The following is a 27,512-nucleotide window of genomic DNA, read 5'->3' on the forward strand; positions in this document are numbered from 1 at the left end:
CATTGACATCTTTTTATTTACATCCTAATATAGGTACTAGCCTGGTGTAGAGAGTCATAGCAAATAAGGCTTTGGATTAAGAGAAGTATGCTAGGTTGAAAATAATATTGAGATTTGAATTTTTAGTGAGCTGTGGATTTTCGCATTGTTACAGGCGCCATAGTACTGATTATTGGCACAGTATACAAATATATTTGTTGTGTTGCATAGTGTGGAAATGTTCAAGTTCTGTTAATGGACTAACAGTGGACTTTTCCATCTGCAGATTATACTGAATGACCAGCAGAGGGAGTGATGCCAAAAACCATTTCTCTGCATTGCTGAGACCCCAAAAAAAGAAAAGGTTGTCAGCCTTCGACTTCCTTGATCAATTTACATGGTAGGTTAAACTCTCATTTAATCGGTTTGCTTGTCATTGAATGAAGTTTAGGGCGTCTGACAGCTCTCAGCACCTTTTAGTGGGGTCTTCCGCATAAGTATTATTTGTGAAGACTGAATCGATATGAATGACGCTATTGGCATCATGATAGTTTATGAAAGACGTTGACTGTCTACAAGGCTGAAAATCCTACTTGAGATACTAGTGCTAGCAATTTATGATCACAGGAAATTAGTGTCTTTGAGGCTGGAATGAGTTGTCTTACGTTAGACCTATTGACTTACTTTGGAACCGGTAAGCTTATTTACCCTGCCTCCCAGCGCTCTGTATGTGGGACTCTGATACTCAAGATGGATTGCTCTTTAGGATACTCTGTGTTTTTGTCACTCTAACCCACTTCAAAAGGAGAGCCCAGTGCTTTCAATGGTGCAGAGTACTTTCCCAATACACTTCCACCTTGCCTTGCAGTCATAATAGCAAATAGTCAACTAGGGCGGAATTGCTGATGTCTCATTGTAATGTGTTGTTGTCACCCAGGGCGATTGGTCATGAGGTCCTCTGATGTCATAAAGCTACAGCATGATGGCATCTGACGTGAGAGCAAGCAATAGGATACATTTTTCATGGAATTGAAATGGGTAGCCGGCTAGGCACGATATCCAGCTGAAGATAAAGATGTTAAAATGAAAGAATCTAGGGCATTATTAGAGACTTATACATTTGTTTGTAGGTGTGGGTGATCATAATATTCTCGAGTTCTCTATTAGTTAACTGATAGGGATGTGCAACGATGAAGATGTTAGAATCTGTTCTTCAGAATGTTTATTATTACCACTAACTTTAGCATAAGCCTTCTTCCAAAAACGTATCAGGTCACTCAATAGTTATTGCTGTACCATAACCTAATGGGATTGTAGTGAGAAGGATCCCCTGTCACATGGCTAGCATTGACATCTTTTTATTTACATCCTAATATAGGTGCTAGCCTGGTTTAGAGAGTCATAGCAAATAAGGCTTTGGATTAAGAGAAGTATGCTAGGTTGAAAATAATATTGAGATTTGAATTTTTAGTGAGCTGTGGATTTTCGCATTGTTACAGGCGCGACAGTACTGATTATTGGCACAGTATACAAATATATTTGTTGTGTTGCATAGTGTGGAAATGTTCAAGTTCTGTTAATGGACTAACAGTGGACTTTTCCATCTACAGATTATACTGAATGACCAGCAGAGGGAGTGATGCCAAAAACCATTTCTCTGCATTGCTGAGACCCCAAAAAAAAAAAGGTTGTCAGCCTTCGACTTCCTTGATCAATTTACATGGTAGGTTAAACTCTCATTTAATCGGTTTGCTTGTCATTGAATGAAGTTCAGGGCGTCTGACAGCTCTCAGCACCTTTTAGTGGGGTCTTCCGCATACATATTATTTGTAAAGACTGAAGAGATATGAATGACGCTATTGGCATCATGATAGTTTATGAAAGACGTTGACTGTCTACAAGGCTGAAAATCCTACTTGAGATACTAGTGCTAGCAATTTATCATCACAGGAAATTAGTGTCTTTGAGGCTGGAATGAGTTGTCTTACGTTAGACCTATTGACTTACTTTGGAACCGGTAAGCTTATTTACCCTGCCTCCCAGCGCTCTGTATGTGGGACTCTGATACTCAAGATGGATTGCTCTTTAGGATACTCTGTGTTTTTGTCACTCTAACCCACTTCAAAAGGAGAGCCCAGTGCTTTCAATGGTGCAGAGTACTTTCCCAATACACTTACACCTTGCCTTGCAGTCATAATAGCAAATAGTCAACTAGGGCGGAATTGCTGATGTCTTATTGTGATGTGTTGTTGTCACCCAGGGCGATTGGTCATGAGGTCCTCTGATGTCATAAAGCTACAGCATGATGGCATCTGAAGTGAGAGCAAGCAATAGGATACATTTTTCATGGAATTGAAATGGGTAGCAGGCTAGGCAGGATATCCAGCTGAAGATAAAGATGTTAAAATGAAAGAATCTAGGGCATTATTAGAGACTTATACATTTGTTTGTAGGTGTGGGTGATCATAATATTCTCGAGTTCTCTATTAGTTAACTGATAGGGATGTGCAACGATGAAGATGTTAGAATCTGTTCTTCAGAATGTTTATTATTACCACTAACTTTAGCATAAGCCTTCTTCCAAAAACGTATCAGGTCACTCAGTAGTTATTGCTGTACCATAACCTAATGGGATTGCAGTGAGAAGGATCCCCTGTCACATGGCTAGCATTGACATCTTTTTATTTACATCCTAATATAGGTACTAGCCTGGTGTAGAGAGTCATAGCAAATAAGGCTTTGGATTAAGAGAAGTATGCTAGGTTGAAAATAATATTGAGATTTGAATTTTTAGTGAGCTGTGGATTTTCGCATTGTTACAGGCGCCATAGTACTGATTATTGGCACAGTATACAAATATATTTGTTGTGTTGCATAGTGTGGAAATGTTCAAGTTCTGTTAATGGACTAACAGTGGACTTTTCCATCTGCAGATTATACTGAATGACCAGCAGAGGGAGTGATGCCAAAAACCATTTCTCTGCATTGCTGAGACCCCAAAAAAAGAAAAGGTTGTCAGCCTTCGACTTCCTTGATCAATTTACATGGTAGGTTAAACTCTCATGTAATCGGTTTGCTTGTCATTGAATGAAGTTTAGGGCGTCTGACAGCTCTCAGCACCTTTTAGTGGGGTCTTCCGCATAAGTATTATTTGTGAAGACTGAATCGATATGAATGACGCTATTGGCATCATGATAGTTTATGAAAGACGTTGACTGTCTACAAGGCTGAAAATCCTACTTGAGATACTAGTGCTAGCAATTTATGATCACAGGAAATTAGTGTCTTTGAGGCTGGAATGAGTTGTCTTACGTTAGACCTATTGACTTACTTTGGAACCGGTAAGCTTATTTACCCTGCCTCCCAGCGCTCTGTATGTGGGACTCTGATACTCAAGATGGATTGCTCTTTAGGATACTCTGTGTTTTTGTCACTCTAACCCACTTCAAAAGGAGAGCCCAGTGCTTTCAATGGTGCAGAGTACTTTCCCAATACACTTCCACCTTGCCTTGCAGTCATAATAGCAAATAGTCAACTAGGGCGGAATTGCTGATGTCTCATTGTAATGTGTTGTTGTCACCCAGGGCGATTGGTCATGAGGTCCTCTGATGTCATAAAGCTACAGCATGATGGCATCTGACGTGAGAGCAAGCAATAGGATACATTTTTCATGGAATTGAAATGGGTAGCCGGCTAGGCACGATATCCAGCTGAAGATAAAGATGTTAAAATGAAAGAATCTAGGGCATTATTAGAGACTTATACATTTGTTTGTAGGTGTGGGTGATCATAATATTCTCGAGTTCTCTATTAGTTAACTGATAGGGATGTGCAACGATGAAGATGTTAGAATCTGTTCTTCAGAATGTTTATTATTACCACTAACTTTAGCATAAGCCTTCTTCCACAAACGTATCAGGTCACTCAATAGTTATTGCTGTACCATAACCTAATGGGATTGTAGTGAGAAGGATCCCCTGTCACATGGCTAGCATTGACATCTTTTTATTTACATCCTAATATAGGTGCTAGCCTGGTTTAGAGAGTCATAGCAAATAAGGCTTTGGATTAAGAGAAGTATGCTAGGTTGAAAATAATATTGAGATTTGAATTTTTAGTGAGCTGTGGATTTTCGCATTGTTACAGGCGCCACAGTACTGATTATTGGCACAGTATACAAATATATTTGTTGTGTTGCATAGTGTGGAAATGTTCAAGTTCTGTTAATGGACTAACAGTGGACTTTTCCATCTGCAGATTATACTGAATGACCAGCAGAGGGAGTGATGCCAAAAACCATTTCTCTGCATTGCTGAGACCCCCAAAAAAAAAAGGTTGTCAGCCTTCGACTTCCTTGATCAATTTACATGGTAGGTTAAACTCTCATTTAATCGGTTTGCTTGTCATTGAATGAAGTTCAGGGCGTCTGACAGCTCTCAGCACCTTTTAGTGGGGTCTTCCGCATACATATTATTTGTAAAGACTGAAGAGATATGAATTACGCTATTGGCATCATGATAGTTTATGAAAGACGTTGACTGTCTACAAGCCTGAAAATCCTACTTGAGATACTAGTGCTAGCAATTTATCATCACAGGAAATTAGTGTCTTTGAGGCTGGAATGAGTTGTCTTACGTTAGACCTATTGACTTACTTTGGAACCGGTAAGCTTATTTACCCTGCCTCCCAGCGCTCTGTATGTGGGACTCTGATACTCAAGATGGATTGCTCTTTAGGATACTCTGTGTTTTTGTCACTCTAACCCACTTCAAAAGGAGAGCCCAGTGCTTTCAATGGTGCAGAGTACTTTCCCAATACACTTACACCTTGCCTTGCAGTCATAATAGCAAATAGTCAACTAGGGCGGAATTGCTGATGTCTCATTGTGATGTGTTGTTGTCACCCAGGGCGATTGGTCATGAGGTCCTCTGATGTCATAAAGCTACAGCATGATGGCATCTGACGTGAGAGCAAGCAATAGGATACATTTTTCATGGAATTGAAATGGGTAGCAGGCTAGGCAGGATATCCAGCTGAAGATAAAGATGTTAAAATGAAAGAATCTAGGGCATTATTAGAGACTTATACATTTGTTTGTAGGTGTGGGTGATCATAATATTCTCGAGTTCTCTATTAGTTAACTGATAGGGATGTGCAAAGATGAAGATGTTAGAATCTGTTCTTCAGAATGTTTATTATTACCGCTAACTTTAGCATAAGCCTTCTTCCAAAAACGTATCAGGTCACTCAGTAGTTATTGCTGTACCATAACCTAATGGGATTGCAGTGAGAAGGATCCCCTGTCACATGGCTAGCATTGACATCTTTTTATTTACATCCTAATATAGGTACTAGCCTGGTGTAGAGAGTCATAGCAAATAAGGCTTTGGATTGAGAGAAGTATGCTAGGTTGAAAATAATATTGAGATTTGAATTTTTAGTGAGCTGTGGATTTTCGCATTGTTACAGGCGCCATAGTACTGATTATTGGCACAGTATACAAATATATTTGTTGTGTTGCATAGTGTGGAAATGTTCAAGTTCTGTTAATGGACTAACAGTGGACTTTTCCATCTGCAGATTATACTGAATGACCAGCAGAGGGAGTGATGCCAAAAACCATTTCTCTGCATTGCTGAGACCCCAAAAAAAGAAAAGGTTGTCAGCCTTCGACTTCCTTGATCAATTTACATGGTAGGTTAAACTCTCATTTAATCGGTTTGCTTGTCATTGAATGAAGTTTAGGGCGTCTGACAGCTCTCAGGACCTTTTAGTGGGGTCTTCCGCATAAGTATTATTTGTGAAGACTGAATCGATATGAATGACGCTATTGGCATCATGATAGTTTATGAAAGACGTTGACTGTCTACAAGGCTGAAAATCCTACTTGAGATACTAGTGCTAGCAATTTATGATCACAGGAAATTAGTGTCTTTGAGGCTGGAATGAGTTGTCTTACGTTAGACCTATTGACTTACTTTGGAACCGGTAAGCTTATTTACCCTGCCTCCCAGCGCTCTGTATGTGGGACTCTGATACTCAAGATGGATTGCTCTTTAGGATACTCTGTGTTTTTGTCACTCTAACCCACTTCAAAAGGAGAGCCCAGTGCTTTCAATGGTGCAGAGTACTTTCCCAATACACTTCCACCTTGCCTTGCAGTCATAATAGCAAATAGTCAACTAGGGCGGAATTGCTGATGTCTCATTGTAATGTGTTGTTGTCACCCAGGGCGATTGGTCATGAGGTCCTCTGATGTCATAAAGCTACAGCATGATGGCATCTGACGTGAGAGCAAGCAATAGGATACATTTTTCATGGAATTGAAATGGGTAGCAGGCTAGGCAGGATATCCAGCTGAAGATAAAGATGTTAAAATGAAAGAATCTAGGGCATTATTAGAGACTTATACATTTGCTTGTAGGTGTGGGTGATCATAATATTCTCGAGTTCTCTATTAGTTAACTGATAGGGATGTGCAACGATGAAGATGTTAGAATCTGTTCTTCAGAATGTTTATTATTACCACTAACTTTAGCATAAGCCTTCTTCCAAAAACATATCAGGTCACTCAATAGTTATTGCTGTACCATAACCTAATGGGATTGCAGTGAGAAGGATCCCCTGTCACATGGCTAGCATTGACATCTTTTTATTTACATCCTAATATAGGTGCTAGCCTGGTTTAGAGAGTCATAGCAAATAAGGCTTTGGATTAAGAGAAGTATGCTAGGTTGAAAATAATATTGAGATTTGAATTTTTAGTGAGCTGTGGATTTTCGCATTGTTACAGGCGCCACAGTACTGATTATTGGCACAGAATACAAATATATTTGTTGTGTTGCATAGTGTGGAAATGTTCAAGTTCTGTTAATGGACTAACAGTGGACTTTTCCATCTGCAGATTATACTGAATGACCAGCAGAGGGAGTGATGCCAAAAACCATTTCTCTGCATTGCTGAGACCCCAAAAAAAAAAAGGTTGTCAGCCTTCGACTTCCTTGATCAATTTACATGGTAGGTTAAACTCTCATTTAATCGGTTTGCTTGTCATTGAATGAAGTTCAGGGCGTCTGACAGCTCTCAGCACCTTTTAGTGGGGTCTTCCGCATACATATTATTTGTAAAGACTGAAGAGATATGAATGACGCTATTGGCATCATGATAGTTTATGAAAGACGTTGACTGTCTACAAGGCTGAAAATCCTACTTGAGATACTAGTGCTAGCAATTTATCATCACAGGAAATTAGTGTCTTTGAGGCTGGAATGAGTTGTCTTACGTTAGACCTATTGACTTACTTTGGAACCGGTAAGCTTATTTACCCTGCCTCCCAGCGCTCTGTATGTGGGACTCTGATACTCAAGATGGATTGCTCTTTAGGATACTCTGTGTTTTTGTCACTCTAACCCACTTCAAAAGGAGAGCCCAGTGCTTTCAATGGTGCAGAGTACTTTCCCAATACACTTCCACCTTGCCTTGCAGTCATAATAGCAAATAGTCAACTAGGGCGGAATTGCTGATGTCTCATTGTGATGTGTTGTTGTCACCCAGGGCGATTGGTCATGAGGTCCTCTGATGTCATAAAGCTACAGCATGATGGCATCTGACGTGAGAGCAAGCAATAGGATACATTTTTCATGGAATTGAAATGGGTAGCAGGCTAGGCAGGATATCCAGCTGAAGATAAAGATGTTAAAATGAAAGAATCTAGGGCATTATTAGAGACTTATACATTTGTTTGTAGGTGTGGGTGATCATAATATTCTCGAGTTCTCTATTAGTTAACTGATAGGGATGTGCAACGATGAAGATGTTAGAATCTGTTCTTCAGAATGTTTATTATTACCACTAACTTTAGCATAAGCCTTCTTCCAAAAACGTATCAGGTCACTCAATAGTTATTGCTGTACCATAACCTAATGGGATTGCAGTGAGAAGGATCCCCTGTCACATGGCTAGCATTGACATCTTTTTATTTACATCCTAATATAGGTGCTAGCCTGGTTTAGAGAGTCATAGCAAATAAGGCTTTGGATTAAGAGAAGTATGCTAGGTTGAAAATAATATTGAGATTTGAATTTTTAGTGAGCTGTGGATTTTCGCATTGTTACAGGCGCCACAGTACTGATTATTGGCACAGTATACAAATATATTTGTTGTGTTGCATAGTGTGGAAATGTTCAAGTTCTGTTAATGGACTAACAGTGGACTTTTCCATCTGCAGATTATACTGAATGACCAGCAGAGGGAGTGATGCCAAAAACCATTTCTCTGCATTGCTGAGACCCCAAAAAAAGAAAAGGTTGTCAGCCTTCGACTTCCTTGATCAATTTACATGGTAGGTTAAACTCTCATTTAATCGGTTTGCTTGTCATTGAATGAAGTTTAGGGCGTCTGACAGCTCTCAGCACCTTTTAGTGGGGTCTTCCGCATAAGTATTATTTGTGAAGACTGAATCGATATGAATGACGCTATTGGCATCATGATAGTTTATGAAAGACGTTGACTGTCTACAAGGCTGAAAATCCTACTTGAGATACTAGTGCTAGCAATTTATGATCACAGGAAATTAGTGTCTTTGAGGCTGGAATGAGTTGTCTTACGTTAGACCTATTGACTTACTTTGGAACCGGTAAGCTTATTTACCCTGCCTCCCAGCGCTCTGTATGTGGGACTCTGATACTCAAGATGGATTGCTCTTTAGGATACTCTGTGTTTTTGTCACTCTAACCCACTTCAAAAGGAGAGCCCAGTGCTTTCAATGGTGCAGAGTACTTTCCCAATACACTTCCACCTTGCCTTGCAGTCATAATAGCAAATAGTCAACTAGGGCGGAATTGCTGATGTCTCATTGTAATGTGTTGTTGTCACCCAGGGCGATTGGTCATGAGGTCCTCTGATGTCATAAAGCTACAGCATGATGGCATCTGACGTGAGAGCAAGCAATAGGATACATTTTTCATGGAATTGAAATGGGTAGCAGGCTAGGCAGGATATCCAGCTGAAGATAAAGATGTTAAAATGAAAGAATCTAGGGCATTATTAGAGACTTATACATTTGTTTGTAGGTGTGGGTGATCATAATATTCTCGAGTTCTCTATTAGTTAACTGATAGGGATGTGCAACGATGAAGATGTTAGAATCTGTTCTTCAGAATGTTTATTATTACCACTAACTTTAGCATAAGCCTTCTTCCAAAAACGTATCAGGTCACTCAATAGTTATTGCTGTACCATAACCTAATGGGATTGCAGTGAGAAGGATCCCCTGTCACATGGCTAGCATTGACATCTTTTTATTTACATCCTAATATAGGTGCTAGCCTGGTTTAGAGAGTCATAGCAAATAAGGCTTTGGATTAAGAGAAGTATGCTAGGTTGAAAATAATATTGAGATTTGAATTTTTAGTGAGCTGTGGATTTTCGCATTGTTACAGGCGCCACAGTACTGATTATTGGCACAGTATACAAATATATTTGTTGTGTTGCATAGTGTGGAAATGTTCAAGTTCTGTTAATGGACTAACAGTGGACTTTTCCATCTGCAGATTATACTGAATGACCAGCAGAGGGAGTGATGCCAAAAACCATTTCTCTGCATTGCTGAGACCCCAAAAAAAAAAAGGTTGTCAGCCTTCGACTTCCTTGATCAATTTACATGGTAGGTTAAACTCTCATTTAATCGGTTTGCTTGTCATTGAATGAAGTTCAGGGCGTCTGACAGCTCTCAGCACCTTTTAGTGGGGTCTTCCGCATACATATTATTTGTAAAGACTGAAGAGATATGAATGACGCTATTGGCATCATGATAGTTAATGAAAGACGTTGACTGTCTACAAGGCTGAAAATCCTACTTGAGATACTAGTGCTAGCAATTTATCATCACAGGAAATTAGTGTATTTGAGGCTGGAATGAGTTGTCTTACGTTAGACCTATTGACTTACTTTGGAACCGGTAAGCTTATTTACCCTGCCTCCCAGCGCTCTGTATGTGGGACTCTGATACTCAAGATGGATTGCTCTTTAGGATACTCTGTGTTTTTGTCACTCTAACCCACTTCAAAAGGAGAGCCCAGTGCTTTCAATGGTGCAGAGTACTTTCCCAATACACTTACACCTTGCCTTGCAGTCATAATAGCAAATAGTCAACTAGGGCGGAATTGCTGATGTCTCATTGTGATGTGTTGTTGTCACCCAGGGCGATTGGTCATGAGGTCCTCTGATGTCATAAAGCTACAGCATGATGGCATCTGACGTGAGAGCAAGCAATAGGATACATTTTTCATGGAATTGAAATGGGTAGCAGGCTAGGCAGGATATCCAGCTGAAGATAAAGATGTTAAAATGAAAGAATCTAGGGCATTATTAGAGACTTATACATTTGTTTGTAGGTGTGGGTGATCATAATATTCTCGAGTTCTCTATTAGTTAACTGATAGGGATGTGCAACGATGAAGATGTTAGAATCTGTTCTTCAGAATGTTTATTATTACCACTAACTTTAGCATAAGCCTTCTTCCAAAAACGTATCAGGTCACTCAGTAGTTATTGCTGTACCATAACCTAATGGGATTGCAGTGAGAAGGATCCCCTGTCACATGGCTAGCATTGACATCTTTTTATTTACATCCTAATATAGGTGCTAGCCTGGTTTAGAGAGTTATAGCAAATAAGGCTTTGGATTAAGAGAAGTATGCTAGGTTGAAAATAATATTGAGATTTGAATTTTTAGTGAGCTGTGGATTTTCGCATTGTTACAGGCGCCACCGTACTGATTATTGGCACAGTATACAAATATATTTGTTGTGTTGCATAGTGTGGAAATGTTCAAGTTCTGTTAATGGACTAACAGTGGACTTTTCCATCTGCAGATTATACTGAATGACCAGCAGAGGGAGTGATGCCAAAAACCATTTCTCTGCATTGCTGAGACCCCCAAAAAAAAAAGGTTGTCAGCCTTCGACTTCCTTGATCAATTTACATGGTAGGTTAAACTCTCATTTAATCGGTTTGCTTGTCATTGAATGAAGTTCAGGGCGTCTGACAGCTCTCAGCACCTTTTAGTGGGGTCTTCCGCATACATATTATTTGTAGAGACTGAAGAGATATGAATGACGCTATTGGCATCATGATAGTTTATGAAAGACGTTGACTGTCTACAAGGCTGAAAATCCTACTTGAGATACTAGTGCTAGCAATTTATCATCACAGGAAATTAGTGTCTTTGAGGCTGGAATGAGTTGTCTTACGTTAGACCTATTGACTTACTTTGGAACCGGTAAGCTTATTTACCCTGCCTCCCAGCGCTCTGTATGTGGGACTCTGATACTCAAGATGGATTGCTCTTTAGGATACTCTGTGTTTTTGTCACTCTAACCCACTTCAAAAGGAGAGCCCAGTGCTTTCAATGGTGCAGAGTACTTTCCCAATACACTTACACCTTGCCTTGCAGTCATAATAGCAAATAGTCAACTAGGGCGGAATTGCTGATGTCTCATTGTGATGTGTTGTTGTCACCCAGGGCGATTGGTCATGAGGTCCTCTGATGTCATAAAGCTACAGCATGATGGCATCTGACGTGAGAGCAAGCAATAGGATACATTTTTCATGGAATTGAAATGGGTAGCAGGCTAGGCAGGATATCCAGCTGAAGATAAAGATGTTAAAATGAAAGAATCTAGGGCATTATTAGAGACTTATACATTTGTTTGTAGGTGTGGGTGATCATAATATTCTCGAGTTCTCTATTAGTTAACTGATAGGGATGTGCAACGATGAAGATGTTAGAATCTGTTCTGCAGAATGTTTATTATTACCACTAACTTTAGCATAAGCCTTCTTCCAAAAACGTATCAGGTCACTCAGTAGTTATTGCTGTACCATAACCTAATGGGATTGCAGTGAGAAGGATCCCCTGTCACATGGCTAGCATTGACATCTTTTTATTTACATCCTAATATAGGTACTAGCCTGGTGTAGAGAGTCATAGCAAATAAGGCTTTGGATTAAGAGAAGTATGCTAGGTTGAAAATAATATTGAGATTTGAATTTTTAGTGAGCTGTGGATTTTCGCATTGTTACAGGCGCCATAGTACTGATTATTGGCACAGTATACAAATATATTTGTTGTGTTGCATAGTGTGGAAATGTTCAAGTTCTGTTAATGGACTAACAGTGGACTTTTCCATCTGCAGATTATACTGAATGACCAGCAGAGGGAGTGATGCCAAAAACCATTTCTCTGCATTGCTGAGACCCCAAAAAAAGAAAAGGTTGTCAGCCTTCGACTTCCTTGATCAATTTACATGGTAGGTTAAACTCTCATTTAATCGGTTTGCTTGTCATTGAATGAAGTTTAGGGCGTCTGACAGCTCTCAGCACCTTTTAGTGGGGTCTTCCGCATAAGTATTATTTGTGAAGACTGAATCGATATGAATGACGCTATTGGCATCATGATAGTTTATGAAAGACGTTGACTGTCTACAAGGCTGAAAATCCTACTTGAGATACTAGTGCTAGCAATTTATGATCACAGGAAATTAGTGTCTTTGAGGCTGGAATGAGTTGTCTTACGTTAGACCTATTGACTTACTTTGGAACCGGTAAGCTTATTTACCCTGCCTCCCAGCGCTCTGTATGTGGGACTCTGATACTCAAGATGGATTGCTCTTTAGGATACTCTGTGTTTTTGTCACTCTAACCCACTTCAAAAGGAGAGCCCAGTGCTTTCAATGGTGCAGAGTACTTTCCCAATACACTTCCACCTTGCCTTGCAGTCATAATAGCAAATAGTCAACTAGGGCGGAATTGCTGATGTCTCATTGTAATGTGTTGTTGTCACCCAGGGCGATTGGTCATGAGGTCCTCTGATGTCATAAAGCTACAGCATGATGGCATCTGACGTGAGAGCAAGCAATAGGATACATTTTTCATGGAATTGAAATGGGTAGCCGGCTAGGCACGATATCCAGCTGAAGATAAAGATGTTAAAATGAAAGAATCTAGGGCATTATTAGAGACTTATACATTTGTTTGTAGGTGTGGGTGATCATAATATTCTCGAGTTCTCTATTAGTTAACTGATAGGGATGTGCAACGATGAAGATGTTAGAATCTGTTCTTCAGAATGTTTATTATTACCACTAACTTTAGCATAAGCCTTCTTCCAAAAACGTATCAGGTCACTCAATAGTTATTGCTGTACCATAACCTAATGGGATTGTAGTGAGAAGGATCCCCTGTCACATGGCTAGCATTGACATCTTTTTATTTACATCCTAATATAGGTGCTAGCCTGGTTTAGAGAGTCATAGCAAATAAGGCTTTGGATTAAGAGAAGTATGCTAGGTTGAAAATAATATTGAGATTTGAATTTTTAGTGAGCTGTGGATTTTCGCATTGTTACAGGCGCGACAGTACTGATTATTGGCACAGTATACAAATATATTTGTTGTGTTGCATAGTGTGGAAATGTTCAAGTTCTGTTAATGGACTAACAGTGGACTTTTCCATCTACAGATTATACTGAATGACCAGCAGAGGGAGTGATGCCAAAAACCATTTCTCTGCATTGCTGAGACCCCAAAAAAAAAAAGGTTGTCAGCCTTCGACTTCCTTGATCAATTTACATGGTAGGTTAAACTCTCATTTAATCGGTTTGCTTGTCATTGAATGAAGTTCAGGGCGTCTGACAGCTCTCAGCACCTTTTAGTGGGGTCTTCCGCATACATATTATTTGTAAAGACTGAAGAGATATGAATGACGCTATTGGCATCATGATAGTTTATGAAAGACGTTGACTGTCTACAAGGCTGAAAATCCTACTTGAGATACTAGTGCTAGCAATTTATCATCACAGGAAATTAGTGTCTTTGAGGCTGGAATGAGTTGTCTTACGTTAGACCTATTGACTTACTTTGGAACCGGTAAGCTTATTTACCCTGCCTCCCAGCGCTCTGTATGTGGGACTCTGATACTCAAGATGGATTGCTCTTTAGGATACTCTGTGTTTTTGTCACTCTAACCCACTTCAAAAGGAGAGCCCAGTGCTTTCAATGGTGCAGAGTACTTTCCCAATACACTTACACCTTGCCTTGCAGTCATAATAGCAAATAGTCAACTAGGGCGGAATTGCTGATGTCTTATTGTGATGTGTTGTTGTCACCCAGGGCGATTGGTCATGAGGTCCTCTGATGTCATAAAGCTACAGCATGATGGCATCTGAAGTGAGAGCAAGCAATAGGATACATTTTTCATGGAATTGAAATGGGTAGCAGGCTAGGCAGGATATCCAGCTGAAGATAAAGATGTTAAAATGAAAGAATCTAGGGCATTATTAGAGACTTATACATTTGTTTGTAGGTGTGGGTGATCATAATATTCTCGAGTTCTCTATTAGTTAACTGATAGGGATGTGCAACGATGAAGATGTTAGAATCTGTTCTTCAGAATGTTTATTATTACCACTAACTTTAGCATAAGCCTTCTTCCAAAAACGTATCAGGTCACTCAGTAGTTATTGCTGTACCATAACCTAATGGGATTGCAGTGAGAAGGATCCCCTGTCACATGGCTAGCATTGACATCTTTTTATTTACATCCTAATATAGGTACTAGCCTGGTGTAGAGAGTCATAGCAAATAAGGCTTTGGATTAAGAGAAGTATGCTAGGTTGAAAATAATATTGAGATTTGAATTTTTAGTGAGCTGTGGATTTTCGCATTGTTACAGGCGCCATAGTACTGATTATTGGCACAGTATACAAATATATTTGTTGTGTTGCATAGTGTGGAAATGTTCAAGTTCTGTTAATGGACTAACAGTGGACTTTTCCATCTGCAGATTATACTGAATGACCAGCAGAGGGAGTGATGCCAAAAACCATTTCTCTGCATTGCTGAGACCCCAAAAAAAGAAAAGGTTGTCAGCCTTCGACTTCCTTGATCAATTTACATGGTAGGTTAAACTCTCATGTAATCGGTTTGCTTGTCATTGAATGAAGTTTAGGGCGTCTGACAGCTCTCAGCACCTTTTAGTGGGGTCTTCCGCATAAGTATTATTTGTGAAGACTGAATCGATATGAATGACGCTATTGGCATCATGATAGTTTATGAAAGACGTTGACTGTCTACAAGGCTGAAAATCCTACTTGAGATACTAGTGCTAGCAATTTATGATCACAGGAAATTAGTGTCTTTGAGGCTGGAATGAGTTGTCTTACGTTAGACCTATTGACTTACTTTGGAACCGGTAAGCTTATTTACCCTGCCTCCCAGCGCTCTGTATGTGGGACTCTGATACTCAAGATGGATTGCTCTTTAGGATACTCTGTGTTTTTGTCACTCTAACCCACTTCAAAAGGAGAGCCCAGTGCTTTCAATGGTGCAGAGTACTTTCCCAATACACTTCCACCTTGCCTTGCAGTCATAATAGCAAATAGTCAACTAGGGCGGAATTGCTGATGTCTCATTGTAATGTGTTGTTGTCACCCAGGGCGATTGGTCATGAGGTCCTCTGATGTCATAAAGCTACAGCATGATGGCATCTGACGTGAGAGCAAGCAATAGGATACATTTTTCATGGAATTGAAATGGGTAGCCGGCTAGGCACGATATCCAGCTGAAGATAAAGATGTTAAAATGAAAGAATCTAGGGCATTATTAGAGACTTATACATTTGTTTGTAGGTGTGGGTGATCATAATATTCTCGAGTTCTCTATTAGTTAACTGATAGGGATGTGCAACGATGAAGATGTTAGAATCTGTTCTTCAGAATGTTTATTATTACCACTAACTTTAGCATAAGCCTTCTTCCACAAACGTATCAGGTCACTCAATAGTTATTGCTGTACCATAACCTAATGGGATTGTAGTGAGAAGGATCCCCTGTCACATGGCTAGCATTGACATCTTTTTATTTACATCCTAATATAGGTGCTAGCCTGGTTTAGAGAGTCATAGCAAATAAGGCTTTGGATTAAGAGAAGTATGCTAGGTTGAAAATAATATTGAGATTTGAATTTTTAGTGAGCTGTGGATTTTCGCATTGTTACAGGCGCCACAGTACTGATTATTGGCACAGTATACAAATATATTTGTTGTGTTGCATAGTGTGGAAATGTTCAAGTTCTGTTAATGGACTAACAGTGGACTTTTCCATCTGCAGATTATACTGAATGACCAGCAGAGGGAGTGATGCCAAAAACCATTTCTCTGCATTGCTGAGACCCCCAAAAAAAAAAGGTTGTCAGCCTTCGACTTCCTTGATCAATTTACATGGTAGGTTAAACTCTCATTTAATCGGTTTGCTTGTCATTGAATGAAGTTCAGGGCGTCTGACAGCTCTCAGCACCTTTTAGTGGGGTCTTCCGCATACATATTATTTGTAAAGACTGAAGAGATATGAATTACGCTATTGGCATCATGATAGTTTATGAAAGACGTTGACTGTCTACAAGCCTGAAAATCCTACTTGAGATACTAGTGCTAGCAATTTATCATCACAGGAAATTAGTGTCTTTGAGGCTGGAATGAGTTGTCTTACGTTAGACCTATTGACTTACTTTGGAACCGGTAAGCTTATTTACCCTGCCTCCCAGCGCTCTGTATGTGGGACTCTGATACTCAAGATGGATTGCTCTTTAGGATACTCTGTGTTTTTGTCACTCTAACCCACTTCAAAAGGAGAGCCCAGTGCTTTCAATGGTGCAGAGTACTTTCCCAATACACTTACACCTTGCCTTGCAGTCATAATAGCAAATAGTCAACTAGGGCGGAATTGCTGATGTCTCATTGTGATGTGTTGTTGTCACCCAGGGCGATTGGTCATGAGGTCCTCTGATGTCATAAAGCTACAGCATGATGGCATCTGACGTGAGAGCAAGCAATAGGATACATTTTTCATGGAATTGAAATGGGTAGCAGGCTAGGCAGGATATCCAGCTGAAGATAAAGATGTTAAAATGAAAGAATCTAGGGCATTATTAGAGACTTATACATTTGTTTGTAGGTGTGGGTGATCATAATATTCTCGAGTTCTCTATTAGTTAACTGATAGGGATGTGCAAAGATGAAGATGTTAGAATCTGTTCTTCAGAATGTTTATTATTACCGCTAACTTTAGCATAAGCCTTCTTCCAAAAACGTATCAGGTCACTCAGTAGTTATTGCTGTACCATAACCTAATGGGATTGCAGTGAGAAGGATCCCCTGTCACATGGCTAGCATTGACATCTTTTTATTTACATCCTAATATAGGTACTAGCCTGGTGTAGAGAGTCATAGCAAATAAGGCTTTGGATTGAGAGAAGTATGCTAGGTTGAAAATAATATTGAGATTTGAATTTTTAGTGAGCTGTGGATTTTCGCATTGTTACAGGCGCCATAGTACTGATTATTGGCACAGTATACAAATATATTTGTTGTGTTGCATAGTGTGGAAATGTTCAAGTTCTGTTAATGGACTAACAGTGGACTTTTCCATCTGCAGATTATACTGAATGACCAGCAGAGGGAGTGATGCCAAAAACCATTTCTCTGCATTGCTGAGACCCCAAAAAAAGAAAAGGTTGTCAGCCTTCGACTTCCTTGATCAATTTACATGGTAGGTTAAACTCTCATTTAATCGGTTTGCTTGTCATTGAATGAAGTTTAGGGCGTCTGACAGCTCTCAGGACCTTTTAGTGGGGTCTTCCGCATAAGTATTATTTGTGAAGACTGAATCGATATGAATGACGCTATTGGCATCATGATAGTTTATGAAAGACGTTGACTGTCTACAAGGCTGAAAATCCTACTTGAGATACTAGTGCTAGCAATTTATGATCACAGGAAATTAGTGTCTTTGAGGCTGGAATGAGTTGTCTTACGTTAGACCTATTGACTTACTTTGGAACCGGTAAGCTTATTTACCCTGCCTCCCAGCGCTCTGTATGTGGGACTCTGATACTCAAGATGGATTGCTCTTTAGGATACTCTGTGTTTTTGTCACTCTAACCCACTTCAAAAGGAGAGCCCAGTGCTTTCAATGGTGCAGAGTACTTTCCCAATACACTTCCACCTTGCCTTGCAGTCATAATAGCAAATAGTCAACTAGGGCGGAATTGCTGATGTCTCATTGTAATGTGTTGTTGTCACCCAGGGCGATTGGTCATGAGGTCCTCTGATGTCATAAAGCTACAGCATGATGGCATCTGACGTGAGAGCAAGCAATAGGATACATTTTTCATGGAATTGAAATGGGTAGCAGGCTAGGCAGGATATCCAGCTGAAGATAAAGATGTTAAAATGAAAGAATCTAGGGCATTATTAGAGACTTATACATTTGCTTGTAGGTGTGGGTGATCATAATATTCTCGAGTTCTCTATTAGTTAACTGATAGGGATGTGCAACGATGAAGATGTTAGAATCTGTTCTTCAGAATGTTTATTATTACCACTAACTTTAGCATAAGCCTTCTTCCAAAAACATATCAGGTCACTCAATAGTTATTGCTGTACCATAACCTAATGGGATTGCAGTGAGAAGGATCCCCTGTCACATGGCTAGCATTGACATCTTTTTATTTACATCCTAATATAGGTGCTAGCCTGGTTTAGAGAGTCATAGCAAATAAGGCTTTGGATTAAGAGAAGTATGCTAGGTTGAAAATAATATTGAGATTTGAATTTTTAGTGAGCTGTGGATTTTCGCATTGTTACAGGCGCCACAGTACTGATTATTGGCACAGAATACAAATATATTTGTTGTGTTGCATAGTGTGGAAATGTTCAAGTTCTGTTAATGGACTAACAGTGGACTTTTCCATCTGCAGATTATACTGAATGACCAGCAGAGGGAGTGATGCCAAAAACCATTTCTCTGCATTGCTGAGACCCCAAAAAAAGAAAAGGTTGTCAGCCTTCGACTTCCTTGATCAATTTACATGGTAGGTTAAACTCTCATTTAATCGGTTTGCTTGTCATTGAATGAAGTTTAGGGCGTCTGACAGCTCTCAGCACCTTTTAGTGGGGTCTTCCGCATAAGTATTATTTGTGAAGACTGAATCGATATGAATGACGCTATTGGCATCATGATAGTTTATGAAAGACGTTGACTGTCTACAAGGCTGAAAATCCTACTTGAGATACTAGTGCTAGCAATTTATGATCACAGGAAATTAGTGTCTTTGAGGCTGGAATGAGTTGTCTTACGTTAGACCTATTGACTTACTTTGGAACCGGTAAGCTTATTTACCCTGCCTCCCAGCGCTCTGTATGTGGGACTCTGATACTCAAGATGGATTGCTCTTTAGGATACTCTGTGTTTTTGTCACTCTAACCCACTTCAAAAGGAGAGCCCAGTGCTTTCAATGGTGCAGAGTACTTTCCCAATACACTTCCACCTTGCCTTGCAGTCATAATAGCAAATAGTCAACTAGGGCGGAATTGCTGATGTCTCATTGTAATGTGTTGTTGTCACCCAGGGCGATTGGTCATGAGGTCCTCTGATGTCATAAAGCTACAGCCTGATGGCATCTGACGTGAGAGCAAGCAATAGGATACATTTTTCATGGAATTGAAATGGGTAGCAGGCTAGGCAGGATATCCAGCTGAAGATAAAGATGTTAAAATGAAAGAATCTAGGGCATTATTAGAGACTTATACATTTGCTTGTAGGTGTGGGTGATCATAATATTCTCGAGTTCTCTATTAGTTAACTGATAGGGATGTGCAACGATGAAGATGTTAGAATCTGTTCTTCAGAATGTTTATTATTACCACTAACTTTAGCATGAGCCTTCTTCCAAAAACATATCAGGTCACTCAATAGTTATTGCTGTACCATAACCTAATGGGATTGCAGTGAGAAGGATCCCCTGTCACATGGCTAGCATTGACATCTTTTTATTTACATCCTAATATAGGTGCTAGCCTGGTTTAGAGAGTCATAGCAAATAAGGCTTTGGATTAAGAGAAGTATGCTAGGTTGAAAATAATATTGAGATTTGAATTTTTAGTGAGCTGTGGATTTTCGCATTGTTACAGGCGCCACAGTACTGATTATTGGCACAGAATACAAATATATTTGTTGTGTTGCATAGTGTGGAAATGTTCAAGTTCTGTTAATGGACTAACAGTGGACTTTTCCATCTGCAGATTATACTGAATGACCAGCAGAGGGAGTGATGCCAAAAACCATTTCTCTGCATTGCTGAGACCCCAAAAAAAGAAAAGGTTGTCAGCCTTCGACTTCCTTGATCAATTTACATGGTAGGTTAAACTCTCATTTAATCGGTTTGCTTGTCATTGAATGAAGTTTAGGGCGTCTGACAGCTCTCAGCACCTTTTAGTGGGGTCTTCCGCATAAGTATTATTTGTGAAGACTGAATCGATATGAATGACGCTATTGGCATCATGATAGTTTATGAAAGACGTTGACTGTCTACAAGGCTGAAAATCCTACTTGAGATACTAGTGCTAGCAATTTATGATCACAGGAAATTAGTGTCTTTGAGGCTGGAATGAGTTGTCTTACGTTAGACCTATTGACTTACTTTGGAACCGGTAAGCTTATTTACCCTGCCTCCCAGCGCTCTGTATGTGGGACTCTGATACTCAAGATGGATTGCTCTTTAGGATACTCTGTGTTTTTGTCACTCTAACCCACTTCAAAAGGAGAGCCCAGTGCTTTCAATGGTGCAGAGTACTTTCCCAATACACTTCCACCTTGCCTTGCAGTCATAATAGCAAATAGTCAACTAGGGCGGAATTGCTGATGTCTCATTGTAATGTGTTGTTGTCACCCAGGGCGATTGGTCATGAGGTCCTCTGATGTCATAAAGCTACAGCCTGATGGCATCTGACGTGAGAGCAAGCAATAGGATACATTTTTCATGGAATTGAAATGGGTAGCAGGCTAGGCAGGATATCCAGCTGAAGATAAAGATGTTAAAATGAAAGAATCTAGGGCATTATTAGAGACTTATACATTTGCTTGTAGGTGTGGGTGATCATAATATTCTCGAGTTCTCTATTAGTTAACTGATAGGGATGTGCAACGATGAAGATGTTAGAATCTGTTCTTCAGAATGTTTATTATTACCACTAACTTTAGCATGAGCCTTCTTCCAAAAACATATCAGGTCACTCAATAGTTATTGCTGTACCATAACCTAATGGGATTGCAGTGAGAAGGATCCCCTGTCACATGGCTAGCATTGACATCTTTTTATTTACATCCTAATATAGGTGCTAGCCTGGTTTAGAGAGTCATAGCAAATAAGGCTTTGGATTAAGAGAAGTATGCTAGGTTGAAAATAATATTGAGATTTGAATTTTTAGTGAGCTGTGGATTTTCGCATTGTTACAGGCGCCACAGTACTGATTATTGGCACAGAATACAAATATATTTGTTGTGTTGCATAGTGTGGAAATGTTCAAGTTCTGTTAATGGACTAACAGTGGACTTTTCCATCTGCAGATTATACTGAATGACCAGCAGAGGGAGTGATGCCAAAAACCATTTCTCTGCATTGCTGAGACCCCAAAAAAAAAAAGGTTGTCAGCCTTCGACTTCCTTGATCAATTTACATGGTAGGTTAAACTCTCATTTAATCGGTTTGCTTGTCATTGAATGAAGTTCAGGGCGTCTGACAGCTCTCAGCACCTTTTAGTGGGGTCTTCCGCATACATATTATTTGTAAAGACTGAAGAGATATGAATGACGCTATTGGCATCATGATAGTTTATGAAAGACGTTGACTGTCTACAAGGCTGAAAATCCTACTTGAGATACTAGTGCTAGCAATTTATCATCACAGGAAATTAGTGTCTTTGAGGCTGGAATGAGTTGTCTTACGTTAGACCTATTGACTTACTTTGGAACCGGTAAGCTTATTTACCCTGCCTCCCAGCGCTCTGTATGTGGGACTCTGATACTCAAGATGGATTGCTCTTTAGGATACTCTGTGTTTTTGTCACTCTAACCCACTTCAAAAGGAGAGCCCAGTGCTTTCAATGGTGCAGAGTACTTTCCCAATACACTTCCACCTTGCCTTGCAGTCATAATAGCAAATAGTCAACTAGGGCGGAATTGCTGATGTCTCATTGTGATGTGTTGTTGTCACCCAGGGCGATTGGTCATGAGGTCCTCTGATGTCATAAAGCTACAGCATGATGGCATCTGACGTGAGAGCAAGCAATAGGATACATTTTTCATGGAATTGAAATGGGTAGCAGGCTAGGCAGGATATCCAGCTGAAGATAAAGATGTTAAAATGAAAGAATCTAGGGCATTATTAGAGACTTATACATTTGTTTGTAGGTGTGGGTGATCATAATATTCTCGAGTTCTCTATTAGTTAACTGATAGGGATGTGCAACGATGAAGATGTTAGAATCTGTTCTTCAGAATGTTTATTATTACCACTAACTTTAGCATAAGCCTTCTTCCAAAAACGTATCAGGTCACTCAATAGTTATTGCTGTACCATAACCTAATGGGATTGCAGTGAGAAGGATCCCCTGTCACATGGCTAGCATTGACATCTTTTTATTTACATCCTAATATAGGTGCTAGCCTGGTTTAGAGAGTCATAGCAAATAAGGCTTTGGATTAAGAGAAGTATGCTAGGTTGAAAATAATATTGAGATTTGAATTTTTAGTGAGCTGTGGATTTTCGCATTGTTACAGGCGCCACAGTACTGATTATTGGCACAGTATACAAATATATTTGTTGTGTTGCATAGTGTGGAAATGTTCAAGTTCTGTTAATGGACTAACAGTGGACTTTTCCATCTGCAGATTATACTGAATGACCAGCAGAGGGAGTGATGCCAAAAACCATTTCTCTGCATTGCTGAGACCCCAAAAAAAGAAAAGGTTGTCAGCCTTCGACTTCCTTGATCAATTTACATGGTAGGTTAAACTCTCATTTAATCGGTTTGCTTGTCATTGAATGAAGTTTAGGGCGTCTGACAGCTCTCAGCACCTTTTAGTGGGGTCTTCCGCATAAGTATTATTTGTGAAGACTGAATCGATATGAATGACGCTATTGGCATCATGATAGTTTATGAAAGACGTTGACTGTCTACAAGGCTGAAAATCCTACTTGAGATACTAGTGCTAGCAATTTATGATCACAGGAAATTAGTGTCTTTGAGGCTGGAATGAGTTGTCTTACGTTAGACCTATTGACTTACTTTGGAACCGGTAAGCTTATTTACCCTGCCTCCCAGCGCTCTGTATGTGGGACTCTGATACTCAAGATGGATTGCTCTTTAGGATACTCTGTGTTTTTGTCACTCTAACCCACTTCAAAAGGAGAGCCCAGTGCTTTCAATGGTGCAGAGTACTTTCCCAATACACTTCCACCTTGCCTTGCAGTCATAATAGCAAATAGTCAACTAGGGCGGAATTGCTGATGTCTCATTGTAATGTGTTGTTGTCACCCAGGGCGATTGGTCATGAGGTCCTCTGATGTCATAAAGCTACAGCATGATGGCATCTGACGTGAGAGCAAGCAATAGGATACATTTTTCATGGAATTGAAATGGGTAGCAGGCTAGGCAGGATATCCAGCTGAAGATAAAGATGTTAAAATGAAAGAATCTAGGGCATTATTAGAGACTTATACATTTGTTTGTAGGTGTGGGTGATCATAATATTCTCGAGTTCTCTATTAGTTAACTGATAGGGATGTGCAACGATGAAGATGTTAGAATCTGTTCTTCAGAATGTTTATTATTACCACTAACTTTAGCATAAGCCTTCTTCCACAAACGTATCAGGTCACTCAATAGTTATTGCTGTACCATAACCTAATGGGATTGTAGTGAGAAGGATCCCCTGTCACATGGCTAGCATTGACATCTTTTTATTTACATCCTAATATAGGTGCTAGCCTGGTTTAGAGAGTCATAGCAAATAAGGCTTTGGATTAAGAGAAGTATGCTAGGTTGAAAATAATATTGAGATTTGAATTTTTAGTGAGCTGTGGATTTTCGCATTGTTACAGGCGCCACAGTACTGATTATTGGCACAGTATACAAATATATTTGTTGTGTTGCATAGTGTGGAAATGTTCAAGTTCTGTTAATGGACTAACAGTGGACTTTTCCATCTGCAGATTATACTGAATGACCAGCAGAGGGAGTGATGCCAAAAACCATTTCTCTGCATTGCTGAGTCCCCCAAAAAAAAAAAGGTTGTCAGCCTTCGACTTCCTTGATCAATTTACATGGTAGGTTAAACTCTCATTTAATCGGTTTGCTTGTCATTGAATGAAGTTCAGGGCGTCTGACAGCTCTCAGCACCTTTTAGTGGGGTCTTCCGCATACATATTATTTGTAAAGACTGAAGAGATATGAATTACGCTATTGGCATCATGATAGTTTATGAAAGACGTTGACTGTCTACAAGCCTGAAAATCCTACTTGAGATACTAGTGCTAGCAATTTATGATCACAGGAAATTAGTGTCTTTGAGGCTGGAATGAGTTGTCTTACGTTAGACCTATTGACTTACTTTGGAACCGGTAAGCTTATTTACCCTGCCTCCCAGCGCTCTGTATGTGGGACTCTGATACTCAAGATGGATTGCTCTTTAGGATACTCTGTGTTTTTGTCACTCTAACCCACTTCAAAAGGAGAGCCCAGTGCTTTCAATGGTGCAGAGTACTTTCCCAATACACTTCCACCTTGCCTTGCAGTCATAATAGCAAATAGTCAACTAGGGCGGAATTGCTGATGTCTCATTGTAATGTGTTGTTGTCACCCAGGGCGATTGGTCATGAGGTCCTCTGATGTCATAAAGCTACAGCATGATGGCATCTGACGTGAGAGCAAGCAATAGGATACATTTTTCATGGAATTGAAATGGGTAGCAGGCTAGGCAGGATATCCAGCTGAAGATAAAGATGTTAAAATGAAAGAATCTAGGGCATTATTAGAGACTTATACATTTGCTTGTAGGTGTGGGTGATCATAATATTCTCGAGTTCTCTATTAGTTAACTGATAGGGATGTGCAACGATGAAGATGTTAGAATCTGTTCTTCAGAATGTTTATTATTACCACTAACTTTAGCATAAGCCTTCTTCCAAAAACATATCAGGTCACTCAATAGTTATTGCTGTACCATAACCTAATGGGATTGCAGTGAGAAGGATCCCCTGTCACATGGCTAGCATTGACATCTTTTTATTTACATCCTAATATAGGTGCTAGCCTGGTTTAGAGAGTCATAGCAAATAAGGCTTTGGATTAAGAGAAGTATGCTAGGTTGAAAATAATATTGAGATTTGAATTTTTAGTGAGCTGTGGATTTTCGCATTGTTACAGGCGCCACAGTACTGATTATTGGCACAGAATACAAATATATTTGTTGTGTTGCATAGTGTGGAAATGTTCAAGTTCTGTTAATGGACTAACAGTGGACTTTTCCATCTGCAGATTATACTGAATGACCAGCAGAGGGAGTGATGCCAAAAACCATTTCTCTGCATTGCTGAGACCCCAAAAAAAGAAAAGGTTGTCAGCCTTCGACTTCCTTGATCAATTTACATGGTAGGTTAAACTCTCATTTAATCGGTTTGCTTGTCATTGAATGAAGTTTAGGGCGTCTGACAGCTCTCAGCACCTTTTAGTGGGGTCTTCCGCATAAGTATTATTTGTGAAGACTGAATCGATATGAATGACGCTATTGGCATCATGATAGTTTATGAAAGACGTTGACTGTCTACAAGGCTGAAAATCCTACTTGAGATACTAGTGCTAGCAATTTATGATCACAGGAAATTAGTGTCTTTGAGGCTGGAATGAGTTGTCTTACGTTAGACCTATTGACTTACTTTGGAACCGGTAAGCTTATTTACCCTGCCTCCCAGCGCTCTGTATGTGGGACTCTGATACTCAAGATGGATTGCTCTTTAGGATACTCTGTGTTTTTGTCACTCTAACCCACTTCAAAAGGAGAGCCCAGTGCTTTCAATGGTGCAGAGTACTTTCCCAATACACTTCCACCTTGCCTTGCAGTCATAATAGCAAATAGTCAACTAGGGCGGAATTGCTGATGTCTCATTGTAATGTGTTGTTGTCACCCAGGGCGATTGGTCATGAGGTCCTCTGATGTCATAAAGCTACAGCCTGATGGCATCTGACGTGAGAGCAAGCAATAGGATACATTTTTCATGGAATTGAAATGGGTAGCAAGCTAGGCAGGATATCCAGCTGAAGATAAAGATGTTAAAATGAAAGAATCTAGGGCATTATTAGAGACTTATACATTTGCTTGTAGGTGTGGGTGATCATAATATTCTCGAGTTCTCTATTAGTTAACTGATAGGGATGTGCAACGATGAAGATGTTAGAATCTGTTCTTCAGAATGTTTATTATTACCACTAACTTTAGCATGAGCCTTCTTCCAAAAACATATCAGGTCACTCAATAGTTATTGCTGTACCATAACCTAATGGGATTGCAGTGAGAAGGATCCCCTGTCACATGGCTAGCATTGACATCTTTTTATTTACATCCTAATATAGGTGCTAGCCTGGTTTAGAGAGTCATAGCAAATAAGGCTTTGGATTAAGAGAAGTATGCTAGGTTGAAAATAATATTGAGATTTGAATTTTTAGTGAGCTGTGGATTTTCGCATTGTTACAGGCGCCACAGTACTGATTATTGGCACAGAATACAAATATATTTGTTGTGTTGCATAGTGTGGAAATGTTCAAGTTCTGTTAATGGACTAACAGTGGACTTTTCCATCTGCAGATTATACTGAATGACCAGCAGAGGGAGTGATGCCAAAAACCATTTCTCTGCATTGCTGAGACCCCAAAAAAAAAAAGGTTGTCAGCCTTCGACTTCCTTGATCAATTTACATGGTAGGTTAAACTCTCATTTAATCGGTTTGCTTGTCATTGAATGAAGTTCAGGGCGTCTGACAGCTCTCAGCACCTTTTAGTGGGGTCTTCCGCATACATATTATTTGTAAAGACTGAAGAGATATGAATGACGCTATTGGCATCATGATAGTTTATGAAAGACGTTGACTGTCTACAAGGCTGAAAATCCTACTTGAGATACTAGTGCTAGCAATTTATCATCACAGGAAATTAGTGTCTTTGAGGCTGGAATGAGTTGTCTTACGTTAGACCTATTGACTTACTTTGGAACCGGTAAGCTTATTTACCCTGCCTCCCAGCGCTCTGTATGTGGGACTCTGATACTCAAGATGGATTGCTCTTTAGGATACTCTGTGTTTTTGTCACTCTAACCCACTTCAAAAGGAGAGCCCAGTGCTTTCAATGGTGCAGAGTACTTTCCCAATACACTTCCACCTTGCCTTGCAGTCATAATAGCAAATAGTCAACTAGGGCGGAATTGCTGATGTCTCATTGTGATGTGTTGTTGTCACCCAGGGCGATTGGTCATGAGGTCCTCTGATGTCATAAAGCTACAGCATGATGGCATCTGACGTGAGAGCAAGCAATAGGATACATTTTTCATGGAATTGAAATGGGTAGCAGGCTAGGCAGGATATCCA

This window comes from Lissotriton vulgaris, chromosome 9, assembly GCF_964263255.1.
Source record: "Lissotriton vulgaris chromosome 9, aLisVul1.2, whole genome shotgun sequence".
In the NCBI taxonomy this organism is placed as follows: Eukaryota; Metazoa; Chordata; class Amphibia; order Caudata; family Salamandridae; genus Lissotriton; species Lissotriton vulgaris.